The following is a 13,781-nucleotide window of genomic DNA, read 5'->3' as shown; positions in this document are numbered from 1 at the left end:
ATTTCATATATAAATAATATTATACTTCAAACAATGTGAATAATAATTAAGGGTATTAGATTTTTTTTATTTTTTTATTTTGAAAACAAGGGTATTTGATTTAGAAATCAAAAGATGTACGGAGTATATTTTAAATTTTGTAAGATTAGATTTAAACCATAACTTGACGTATTTTCTAATATGATTGTATAATGTATTGTATATGCACATAATATTTATTAATATGTATTTAGACAAATTTTATAATATAATTTTACTAATTATAATTTATATTGCTATATTTATAATTAAGATACAATTAGAAATACATAACTAAATTGGCATTTTAATTATGCATGATTAGTATAGTGCGTAAGTATATGTATGTATTTAAGTAATTTTCTAAATATTTAGTTAATTTTATTTTTTTAACTATATTTCATATTGACTTAATTATAATTAAGGTAATTCCATTTAGAAATTAAAAGAATTTAAATTTTAAATTTTGTATAGGTTAATGTAGTCCCTAACTATATGGTATGTATTTAGATAGATTTCTAAATGCTTATAAATTTCAATTAGGTGGAGTATAAGTTTAGGTAGATTTTAAAATGAAATTTTCATAATAAGTAACCACTTTAACAACCAATGTGTATAATTATAACAATAATCACAATTTTTTTTAAAAAGGGTACATATTTTTTATAGTGTACAAACTACATAAATATATGTATACATAAATGGATAGAAGGAGATATTAATAATAATTTTGTTATTATATAGATATAGATAAATATCATATCATATTTTTTTCTTGCATAAAAAAATACTCTTATTTTAAAATTTTGCATTGATATCTGAGTTTTGTTTCAGAATTTACTTTCGTGATATTACAAACTTTTGTTTGTTATCATAAATAGGAAAAAAATGTTTGAAAAATCATTAGTTTTGTTTCTAAATATTTTCCAAATTAAACCCTTAAATGTAGCATAATCAAAATCACTTTAGCTCATCATTTAAATAGTAGGTCCATGTTTGATAAGTTTATAGCAAACTTTGTGATTTAACATTTGTGGATCGGAGATAAGTTTTTAACTAATTTGTTAAAATTTTATTTTCGTTGTGAATAAATATATGTGGATATTACCATATGTATTATATTATGATAAGAATTAATCATTTTTAGTGCACAACTTTAAAAATTTTTAATTTTAGTGCCTAACTTTGTTATTTTTATCAATTTTGGTCCTTTCGGCCAAATTGACAGTGAAATGTTATTGGATTTTATATTGTTAGGGGTAAAATCGTCATCCCAAGGAAACATCTTCAATATCTAAACAAAATCACCGTAAAATCATATCTATAAGTGTTTGATGATGAGAATAATGGGGAAGATGGGCAGAAACCAGACAGATCTATGGGATTTATAGTTTCGACCATTGGCAAACTCATCTTTTCCTCTTAATATGATTTTTCTTTTGTTTAAATATTGAAGATCTTTCCATGGGATAACGATTTTGCCCCTAAAATATAAAATCTGGAAATATTTTACCGTCAATTTGGCTAGAAGGACCTAAACTGATAAAAATAACAAAGTTAGGCACCAAAATTGAAAAAATGTAAAATTGTGCACCAAAAGTGATAAGAACTCAAAAGTCGTGGGACCAAAAGTGAAATTAATTCTTATGATAATACATTTTCATCCTTTGTAATATTGTAGTTAACTAGTAGTTATAATAAAACTCTATATATCTTGTATATATATAGAAATAAACGAACATAGAGTGTTTCCAAACCAATATATACATCCCAAGGTAGAATTAGAAGCTAAGGCAGATGAATTCTTGTACCATACATACTACAGACAACTGCTGGTTTATACTATATATATATATATATATATATATATATATATATATATATATTATTAAGGAAATTATAGTAAATTGATCCATATAACCCTTAAACGAACAAGGTAATATTATATTCTATAATCCAAACCAAACACATAAGGTAATCTTACATTCTCAAACCAAACACATTACCTTCCTGGAGGCAATTCTATTACATGGGGTAATCCAAGATTCCGTGAACCAAACGCTCCCTTATAGTATCATTGGTATGTTGTGAGCCATTACAATGATAATTCATAAGATAGTACAGTTCAACCTTCATATAGATTGAATACAGACCTATTAGTCATTTAAAGGCAGCAAAAGATCTAGCTAAAGCACAAACATAAAACTTGTTGGATATGCAAACAAGCTATAGCCTAAATTTTAACATAGCTTTGTCCAAAAGACAAATTCATAGCACTAATTATAAGCTAACAACACTAGGACAATATATATGACACTAATATAAAATTGTCTTGATCTTGATTCAAAAGTTAATGATTATTTGTCCAAATTCAAGCCTATTTATGGTGATAGATTTTATCATAGAAATTCTCTGCATAAGTCTTGAATATTGATGAAGATCTAAAATCTTAGTATTTAAACAAAATGATAGTGCCTTATTTTTTAATATAGTTTTACCGAAGAGGTAAATTAGAAGCACTAGTTTATCCTATATCACCTCTTAGACCAAGGCCTCAATAATAAATATTTGATTCAAAAAGGATCCACAAATCCCATGTCAATCCTATAAGGATTACTGTGATATGTTAATCCCTAAAGAATTTGATATGATCAACAAATTGTTATAATCCTCACTTAACAAAATTTAAGATTTGAGGATGTTGAATCCATTTTTGAATATGACCAGTGCAACACCGCATTGTTTCACAAGTGAAACTTTGTAAGTAGAACATGACAAAGACGGAATTAATAAGTGATTCAATCAGCCTTCTAGACTAGTCATTTTGTAATTTGTATTCTAGTAGTAGTACATGACAAAATCATACTAAGTAATGTAAGACTTGTTGTCTTCTAGGCTAGTCACCTTGTACTCTAATAGTAGTACGTGACAATATAATACTAAGTATTTTGAGTGTCATTGAGTTTTGAAAGGAAAATCAAATACTTAGTTTTGGTGGGAATATACTGCCTAAGTTGTTGAGTATTCCCTTGATAATGTGTTTGGTCATTGGAATGATTTTTTTCAATAAGATCTGGAAGATCTAAAATGGAGATTAATCGTCTTTGGGTGACTAATGACTCATATTTCATGAATGAAGTCTGTAACTTCGATATTTAGTGCTATGCTACTCTGCCAAAAATGCTATGTGCTTAAAAGTCACAAGTGAATCAGATTATGTTTGTTTGCCTGAAGCAAACAAGTTTTGAATATTTGATGATGATGACCGCTCATAATTTGAGAAAATGGTTTTTCAAATTCTTGAATGATCTCACCATTTATTGTTCTATACTTCTATTTGGCATTTAATCTCTCTAAGATTGTTGAGTGTTCTAATAATTTTTGTTTAATGTGTATACATTCCTTATTGAGTTAATTACCGATTTGGTCCCTCGACTATGAAGATTTCACCAATCTGGTCCTCGACTTCTAAAATTCCTCAATTTAGTCCTCGACTCTTCCTTTTTTACCCGAAATGGTCCTAACCGTTAGACATCTGTTAACTCGGGACCAAATTGGTAATTTTGCTATAGTCAATGGACCATTTCGGTCATCACATGCACCATTTTCTACGAAAGTTAATTACTGTAATGGTCCCTTGACTATAGTAAAATTACCAATTTGGTCATGAGTTAAGGGATGTCTAACGGTTAGGACCATTTCGGGTATTAAAAAAAAAAAAAAAAGCATAGTTAGGGACTAAATTGAAGAATCTTGGAAGTTGAAGACCAGATTGGTGAAATAATCATAGTCGAGGGACCAAATCGGTAATTAACTCTTCCTTATTTAAATAATATGAAACTATTAGAGAATTGCATATGAAGATTTCGAACTACCGCCTAGACTTGAATTGCAACTGTCGACTGAACAATTGCTGTTGTGGTTGAATTAACGCCCAGAAAGTGTTACTGCCACCGGAATTAATTCTCCTCTTGCCTCCCAAGTATTCGGCTGCTGGAGAAGAATTATTCACATAGAAAAGAATTTAAGGGCAAAATAGGGCTAATTCTACATGGGAAGCTAGGCATATGGCCTGGTGTAAATTAAAAAGACTATTTTACCCTTAATTTTCACAACACAAATGGTGGAGAGTAAAGGAAAAGTTACAGTTAGTAAAAATTTGAAACTCGAAAGATCACGAATATTAATTTAAAAATTAAAAGCTAAACATAATGAAATTATCAAATTCGGAGGACATCAGCTGGCACTTGTAACAATACTTTTAAAAGAAATAAAACAAAATAAAGACAGCTGCATATGAGTTGGCTTATATGGCGACAATACGCTTCGTGTAGTCGTGAGGGTGAACTTGAGTGATACTATGATAGAGGTTTTTTAAAGTCACCGACGTTGACAGGAACGTGTGCACCACCTCATTGGACGGTAACAGTTGTATCCGGTTATGCCGGTCAATGCTTTAAAGAGCAACGACGTATGTCCCGATTATCCGCAATTTCGGTGGATTTTGGAGCTTATTACTTGACCACAACTCGTACTACGGTCTACGGACTCTATTATTATATTATATCCATTATTTCAACTATATATAAAAATAATTATTATTATATCTAAACTTTTATATAAATTGATAGTTATATAAATTTTTCCAGTTTGTAATTTAAGGGTTAATTATCAAAATGGTCCATTGACTATAGTGAAATTACCAATTTTGTTCTTGACTATTTTTTTTAACCAATTAAGTCCCTCAACTTTAAAATTTTTAACCAATTTGGTCCTCCGTTAGTTTGACCGTTAGTCAACCGTTAACTTGGGACCAAATTGATAATTTCGCTATAGTCAAGGGACCATTTTGGTAATTAACTTTAGGGGTGGGCAATTCGATTTAGTTTTCACAAATCGAACCGTACCGAACCGAAGTAGTTTGGTTCGGTAATATACCGAACAACTGAACGGTATTGGATTCTTGTATACCGAATGGTTCGATAAAAAATCGATCCGAACCGATCTGAATTGTTCGGTAAAAAATTGAACTGAACCGAATACCGTTTGATTTTTTTAAAAAATATAATAATAATAATAATAAATAAATAAATAAATAAAAAGTAAATCCAAGTCCCTTGCTGCTTGCTCTGCCGTTCAGCTCATATTTTCACGGGTATCTCTCGTAAATGTTTTATTTGATTTTTTTATGATTTAATATCAAAAGTTCTATATTATGTGTTATGGTGTTTACATAGTCCATATCCAAAGTCTAATATATAACAAAATAGCAATTCAAAGTTCAAACGGTATTCGGTTCGGTTCAAATTTTTACCGAACCATTCGATATACAAGAATCTATTACCGTTCGATTGTTCGGTATATTACCGAATCTAACTAGTTTGGTATAGTACGGTTCGAGAAAACTGAACCAAATTGTCGACCCTTAAAGTTAATTACCAAAATGGTCTCTTGACTATAGTGAATTACCAATTTGGTCCCAAGTTAACGGTTGACTAACGGTCAAACAAACGGAGGACCAAATTGGTTAAGATTTTTAAAGTTGAGGGACTTAATTGGTCAAAAAATAGTCAAGGACCAAATTGGTAATTTCGCTATAGTCAAGGGACCATTTCGGTAATTAACGCGTAATTTAATATGAAATTATGGTATTTTCTTTTATAATTATATCCAACTATATGATTTGTGTCTTTCAAAAATACTACTCCATCAATCTTTAATTTGCGAGTTCATAATCAATTGATGGCTATAATGTTTAAACTTGATTTAATATGTGTGAAGTATTTTTTGGAGATTTTAATTTAAAACTTTTAATTATATGAAACAAACAATTTAATACATTATATTAAAAAAAATGAAATTTATTGTTGGATTAAAAGTAAAAAATTTTAGAAGGGCATTGGTTCATGTATAGAATCCCTGAGTTTTTTAAACATCATGTGTTGGAATTTTCACTAATAAATGAATAAATTAAATTTAGTTATATAAAATAGATATAATAACGGGATTTAAATTTCTTAAAAAAAATAATCCCAAATAACAACGAATAAAAAAAAGAGAAAAATTCAATCATGTGTAACACACTCTTTCCTTAAAATCAATTTTAGGAATATAGTTAATCATTCAAACTATATCACTACTAGCCAACTACAACATAAGGTTTAACACAATTTTTTTGTAGGATTGTGGGAGCAGAGTTTTGATGAAAACGAGAAAGAGTGTAAAGAAATAAGAATTGAAAAACAAAATTTTTAGCCTTCTAAATCATCTTGCCAATACCAGGGTATGTATAGGAGATGTTCGAATAATTAACATTAAACTATGACATTAATATATATTCGATTTAAAATCAGATTATAACTTCTGTAATGGACTAATTACTCTAAAAATTAACACCAACGATTACAATGTTAATTTTAAAAATTAAAAATAAATTAAAATTAATAACAATTCATTCCTAATAGGATAAGAATTAACACATTTAAAATGATAGTAGAACCCTTGTTCTTCTTCATTGAAAGAAAAACCAATAGGCCTATTGCTTATGTTGCCACTATATGTCCTATTTTTAAGAATTTAAAAATGGATATTGATATTGATATTATAGAACAAAATATAATAAGGAGACTAAAAAGGGATGTGAGTATGAGAGAAGTAGATAGTAATGTCTAATAATAACAAATCAAAATAGAAATTATGGGAATAATTTGAGAGGTTAAATAGTTGAGATTTTAACAGAAATTGAGGGATGAGTAAGAAACTTGGAGAGTGGGATTGCAATGTTGTAGGCGAAAATGAGATGATATGATAAGAATATAATTGTGTTGTATTCAATAATAATGTTTGAGAGTACATGGAGCGAATATATAGAGATGCTAGATAGAATCCTAGTCTAATACGAATAATATAGTTCTAGTCTAATATGAATAATATAGTCCTAATACTCCCCTCAAGCACAAGGTTGGCTAGCCAAAACATTGAGCTTGTCACGGAGAAAGTTAAAACGAAGAGACGACAGAGACTTTGTGAAAATATCCGCTAGTTGATCCTTGGTTGAAATAAAGTGCACTTCTAACTCATTTTTGGCTACTTTATCGCGAACAAAATGATAGTCAATCTCAACGTGCTTCGTGCGGGCATGAAACACTGGATTGACACATAAATAAGTAGCTCCCAAATTATCACACCATAGTCGAGGAGGAGACACAGGTGGGATGCCGATTTCATGTAACAGAGAAACGAGCCATGTAACTTCTGCAGATACATCAGCGAGTCCCTTGTATTCTGCTTCAGTCGAAGAACGTGCCACAGTCCGTTGCTTCTGACAAACCCAAGATATAAGATTACTGCCCAAGAACACAGCAAAGTCACTAGTAGATTTGCGGTCATTCGGATCGCCAGCCCAATCTGAGTCAGAATAGGCGTGAATATCCATAGATGTAGACCGAGAAATACGTAGCCAAGATTCAGGGTGCCTTTGACATACCGCAGGACTCTCTTTAGATAGGCCCAGTCTGTAGTAGTGGGAGTATGCATATGTTGACACAATAGATTAACAGCATAAGATAGATCCGGACGAGTTACCGTAAGATACTGGAGAGCACCAGCAAGACTCCTGTATTGTGTTGGATCGGCATAGGGGACGACCACGTCGTCTGTGATTTTCGCAAAAGAGACATGCATGATTATTGGCTTGCAGTCCACCATGCCAACACGTTTGAGAATATCCTTCATGTACCGTTGTTGGGATAAAAGCATACCACCAGATAACGAGACAGTTTCTATTCCCAAGAAGAAAGAAGGCACACCTATATCACGAATCTTAAATTCAAGTGCTAATTTATCAATAAGAGCAGTAACACGATCTGAGTCAGAACCCATAATTAAAATGTCATCAACATACACCAAGAAATAAAGATGAATATTGTCACGAGAATAGATAAAAAGAGACACATCCGTCTTAGAAGGCGAGAAGCCCACAGAGACAAGAAAATTATGTAGCCTTGTGAACCATGCACGTGGAGCCTGTTTGAGACCGTATAGAGATTTTTTAAGCAAACATACATGATTAGGTAACGACTTATCCTCATAACCAGGTGGTTGTCGCATGTAAACAGTTTCAGCTAGCTCGCCATTTAAAAAGGTGTTGTGAATATCCAACTGGCGAATAGACCACCGACGAGATACGGCTAAAGATAAGAGAAGACGAACCGTAGTGGGCTTAACCACATGACTAAAGGTCTCAGAAAAGTCCTCTCCAGCAACTTGATTAAAACCCTTGGCTACTAACCTTGCTTCATGACGATCTATTGAACCATCGGCCTTCCGTTTAGTTTTGAAAATCCACTTGCAACCAACAACATTCATACCTGGTTGAGATGGAACGAGACGCCACGTATGATTATGGACCAGGGCATTGATCTTTGTGTCCATTGCATCACGCCACTCAGGAAACTTGACCGCCTGAGAGTAACAAGTAGGCTCAGGCAATATAGTGGAAATTGTGGTTAAGGCAACATGTTGATGCGGGCTGGAGCTGCGAGTGTTCATGCTATGCGATCGAGGAGGTGGAGTAGCACGTCGAGGACGTCCGCGCGGCCTGCCGCGCTGCTCAACCTCCTGGTCCGAGATAGTCCTCTCACTCGATGCGGACTGCTCGTGACCGTGACCGGCATCGCCGCCAGAAACCGCCATGGGCTCGTGAATCTGCCGAGCGCGATCAGTAACCGTGGTCGAGACATCACTTCCTTGGCCCATCACAATTGGTGCAGTAGCCCACGGTTCGGAACACGTGTAGCAACCTGCGACGCAATAGGAGAAACAAAGGGAAACACAGTCTCATCGAATCGCAAGTGGCGACAGATAAAAACCTTGTTAGTGTTAGTGTCCAAACAACGATAGCCACGATAAGACGGAGGATAGCCTAGAAAGACACAGAGAGATGAACGAAACTGGAGTTTATTGCGATTATAAGGACGTAGGACAGGAAAGCACAAACAGCCAAACACTCGCAAGTAAGAGTATGACGGGGGAGATCGATGTAAACGGAAGTGAGGGGACTCATTAGACAGAACACGAATAGGCATTTTATTAATTAGATACACAGCAGTTTCAAAAGCATAGTCCCAAAAACGAGACGGGACAGATGGTTGAGCCATTAAAGACAGCCCTGTCTCAACAACATGACGATTTCTGCGTTCCACTAGACCATTTTGCTCGTGAGTATACGCACAGGATTGCCTGTGGCGAATACCCAGCGAAGCAAGAGTGGAACCAAGCTTTTTATATTCTCCCCCTAAATTAGATTGAAAGAAAATAATCTTGCAAGAAAAAGAACGTTCAATGAGTGATCAAAACTTATCAAATATAGCATACAAATCAGATTTAGAACGCATGAGATAATACCATATATAACGAGTGTAATCATCCACAAACAACACAAAATATTTATAGCCAGACGCAGAAAGTAATGGCGTCGGGCCCCAAATATCTGAATAAATTATTTCCAAAGGATGTGTACTAGTAGTTTCGACACAAGTCAAAGGAAAACGAGAGGATTTTCCCAATTGACAAGAGGAACAGACATTGGGAAGATCACTGGAATTAAATGTACCAATAGACGAAGACGTTAAAATTATACGTAAGACTCGAGAATGAGGATGCCCCAACCGCATGTTCCAAACGTAAGAGGATCGCGCAACAACAAACGTAGCAAGAGCTGAGGAGGACGCAGGCCATGTGTAGAGACCCCCAGACGCATGTCCCTTAAAAAGAACCTTCCTGGTCAAAATGTCATTCACATAGAAACAAAGGGGGTGAAACTCAAAGAAAACATTATTGTCTTTTGCAAAACGCTGGACAGACAATAGAGAAGAAGAGAGATCAGGGACATGTAAAACATCATGTAACTTAAATGACCTAGAATCAGTAACTAACGAAGTGGAACCAACATTAACAATAGGCAAACCTGTACCACTGCCGACTCGCAGAGTCTCCGGGCCATCATAACGTGTTGCAGAAGTCATTAAAGAAGAATCAGGTGTAGCATGATTTGTAGCACTAGTGTCAGGGAACCACTGATGAGGACCGTTGGAATCACCATTATCACCAGAGACGGCCACATTAGCCTGAAAACCCGGAGCCCCTGAATAACGCCGAAAACAGTTGGCTCCCGTATGACCAAAACATTTACAAATTTGACAAGGATCATCATAGCGCCAAAAACAATTGGCTCCCGCGTGACCAAAATGTTTAAAAATTTGACAAGGATCATCATAGCGCCAAAACAATTGGCTCCCGTGTGACCAAAACGTTTATAATATCATGATTCATTATATATATATATATATATATATATATATATATATATATATATATATATATAAAAGAGATCAAATGTGGTAATAGGCTTCAGGAATATGAGGTTTAATCTCAAGTCTTGACCTAATCATAATTAACAGTCCAGATTAAAAAAAAAAATACAGTGGCAATTTGGTCTTTTTGCATCTAGGTCAAATTTAAGGTGCATGGTTTTCCTTCTTAAGGTGCGTGATTTTTCTTATTAAGGTGCGTGGTTTTTTGTACTTAAGGTGTGTGATTTCTGTGCTATGTGTTTAAGGTGCGTCAGTTGTTGAAACTTAAGGTGCGTTGGTCTAAAGCTTTAGGTGCGTGGTTTTCCTTCTGAAAGTGCGTTATTTTCCTTTTTAAGGTGCGTTGTTTTCTTTCTTAAAGTGCGCCATTTTTTATAGTTTGCTTCATTAATTATGGACGCGCCTTTTAAAAAAAAATTCATTGATTTGAGTCGTTGATCTATATTTGATCAATGACTCATATCTAACTCCATCTTTCACCTGGGAGCATCTCCACACTTAAACCGCGTCCTATATATGAGTGGCATCTCCGCACTTAAACCGCGTCCTATATATATATATATAAAAGCCTAAGCTGATAGTTGGATTGCACATTAATGGCTATATGCTCACACGCCCCCTCACGTTTGCGGTGGGTTCCAAGCAACACGTGGATCGGTAAACCGTAGTCGCTTACGAGTGGCGTTGAGATTTGAACCCACGACTTTTGGTCTGGCTCTGATACCAAATTGAAGCATGTGCTCCATCTCAACTAAAAACCTAAGCTAATAGTTGGATTGCACATTAATGGCTATATGCTCATATATATATATACACGCGCGCACACACACACTAAGGGTCCTGTGAGAACAGTAACATAAGAGACAAATAAGAACCAATTTTAGCTTTACATCTGTAAAAATTTGACGAATCTGATAAGATTTTTTTTTAAAAAAAATGTGGTGATATTTTCGTAATTATCATCAACTTCACTATGCAAACTTGAACACAAATATGCAAATTAAACCTGGTAAATTTTATAAAATCAACGAAAAAGCTAAAATTTAAATCTAAACTGTAAATGCTAGACCTTAAGTAGTAAAAGGGAACCACTAAACCAAATAAAATAAAAAACTCAGTAATAAACTCTAAAATCAAAATACTAAGTGCAATACACTTTCACATTTTTGCAAATGCAATCTTTTAATATATACTAAATATGTGAAATCTACAAACTTAATAAGAGTCAATAAAATTAGGCCCCTAACGGGAACAAAAAATGTTAGTGTAATTGTTTGTTGAAATGAACGGTTCATATTATTTTGATTTTAGTATTATTATTATTATTTTTCCTACTTTACCCTCTATTATATCATTTATTTTTCTTAAATACCCTTGTATTCCGTCAGTGTAAACTTTAGTAACGGAATAATCCGTTAACTATTTATTATTACTCTTAACTTAATCATTGATTTTCATAAGGAAGATCTTAGGTTCGGACCTCATCCCAATCAAAATTGACATAACTGTTAAACATATACTATGAATATGTTAACGTGTATTAAAAATACAATATAAAATTTAACATGAACTTTGGTCAATTAATTAGAATCACGCATTGGGCATTGATGAAACGATACACCTATTTACAGTATATATTTAACACGGATGAAAAACTATGCCTATTATCATTATCTTTTAGGAAAATTGGAATGAGGATTTGATTATGTTTTTAAAGGTGCACTGCATCAAGGCACTAAAATTTCATTGAAGCATACCAGGGGACTAGATTAAATCAAGAATTCATTTTTGCCGAGAGTGGCAACAAGAGGAAGCTTGGATCACGGCAATTAATAGGGTTTTGTGTTGCAAAAATTATGCTTGGGTACTATCCAGTGAGGGTGTTTCCCTCTAAAATTGCTATTACACTAGTTAATTTTATGAAAAAATATGCAATAGGTTATAGCTATGCATAGGTACTATCCGCGTATCTCGCCGCTCCACGAGATCCGCTCTCCAAATTGCATAAGGATTCCGCCATACTTCTGTGTTTGTTCGAGTCCTCGTGGGAGTCGGCTGATCTACCTTTCGATAGACTCTTCGCTTAGTCGTCCACCTGTGCATCTTCTCGCAACTCCTCTTAGCACTCGCGTGCCCTTGAGATGACTTCATGCTTGTTCAGCCTTCCATCCCAGTGTTTGCCAATAGTCATTTGACTATCCTCTCGACTATTAACGCTTCCCGTCTGGTTGTCGACTGCTTGCTCGGTTGCCCGAACAACTACTCCTATGATTCACTTTGTTGCCTGACCGGTTGATTTCTCTCCCCAGCTAGCTATCTGACCAGCTGACTGGAGCCCTCATTCATCTGCATGACTGGGTAGACACCTTACTTGGCTCTCTTGCTTACCCGACTGACTGCTCTCCTTCCCATCTGACTACGACCGAGCTAGACGACCCCGACACTTCGTTCCGGTCGACTGCTTAAGTTGCCTCCGATGGGCACTGCATCCCTGCCCTTGTGCCTACCTCCAGTTTCATTTATTGCTTGACCCGACCCAAAGTGTACCATGCAGACTCTCCCTCCTATCAATTGAAATATTTACTTTTATGAAAAATTTGATAATCTTGCTTTGATATACGCTAGGATACCAAATGATACTTTGATAAATTATGAAATACTAAGTTAAAAATACACATTGGGCATTGGAATATTCGCGCAATGCGCGTGTGGTAACTAGTGTTAATACTAAATGTGCAAGATGTTAATGCTAACTGTGCAAACCTAGAAAAGTCTGAGAATGGCATATTTTAGTGTTCAAGTTTGCATAACAAAGTTGGTGATAATTACGAAAAATGCTACTATACTTTTTTTATTTGATCTGATTCGTTGGATTTTTCTAGATATAAGACTGAGAGTGGTTCTTATTTCTCTCTTAAGGACTTGTTCTCATTTGATCTATGGTATAACAATCCGTGATCAGGTTTATTGATTTAGGGAAAGAAATTTAAAAAAAAAAAAAAACAAAACAAAACAAAAACAAAATTGATGAAGGAGACAATGTCCAATCGTTATGCTGTGGAATCGTGTCCACCTTGCAAGGTGGACACGGTTCTATATTCATAATTACTGAACTATATGTTCATAATTATAAAGCTATATATTCATAATTGTTGAACTTCATATTCACAATTATTGAACTCTATATTCACAATTACAGAACTCTATGTTCATAATTACTGAACTATATGTTCATAATTATAAAGCTATATATTCATAATTTTTGAACTTCATATTCACAATTATTGAATCTCTATATTCATAATTACAGAACTATATGTTCTTAATTATGTTCACAACTCTATGTTCATAATTATAGAACAATATGTTCATAATTTTTGAATAATATATTCA

The sequence above is a fragment of the Ipomoea nil genome, unplaced genomic scaffold, assembly GCF_001879475.1.
Source record: "Ipomoea nil cultivar Tokyo-kokei standard unplaced genomic scaffold, Asagao_1.1 scaffold0465, whole genome shotgun sequence".
Lineage (NCBI taxonomy): Eukaryota > Viridiplantae > Streptophyta > Magnoliopsida > Solanales > Convolvulaceae > Ipomoea > Ipomoea nil.
The sequence above is the reverse complement of the archived record's forward strand: the minus strand, read 5'-3'. Positions refer to the sequence as shown.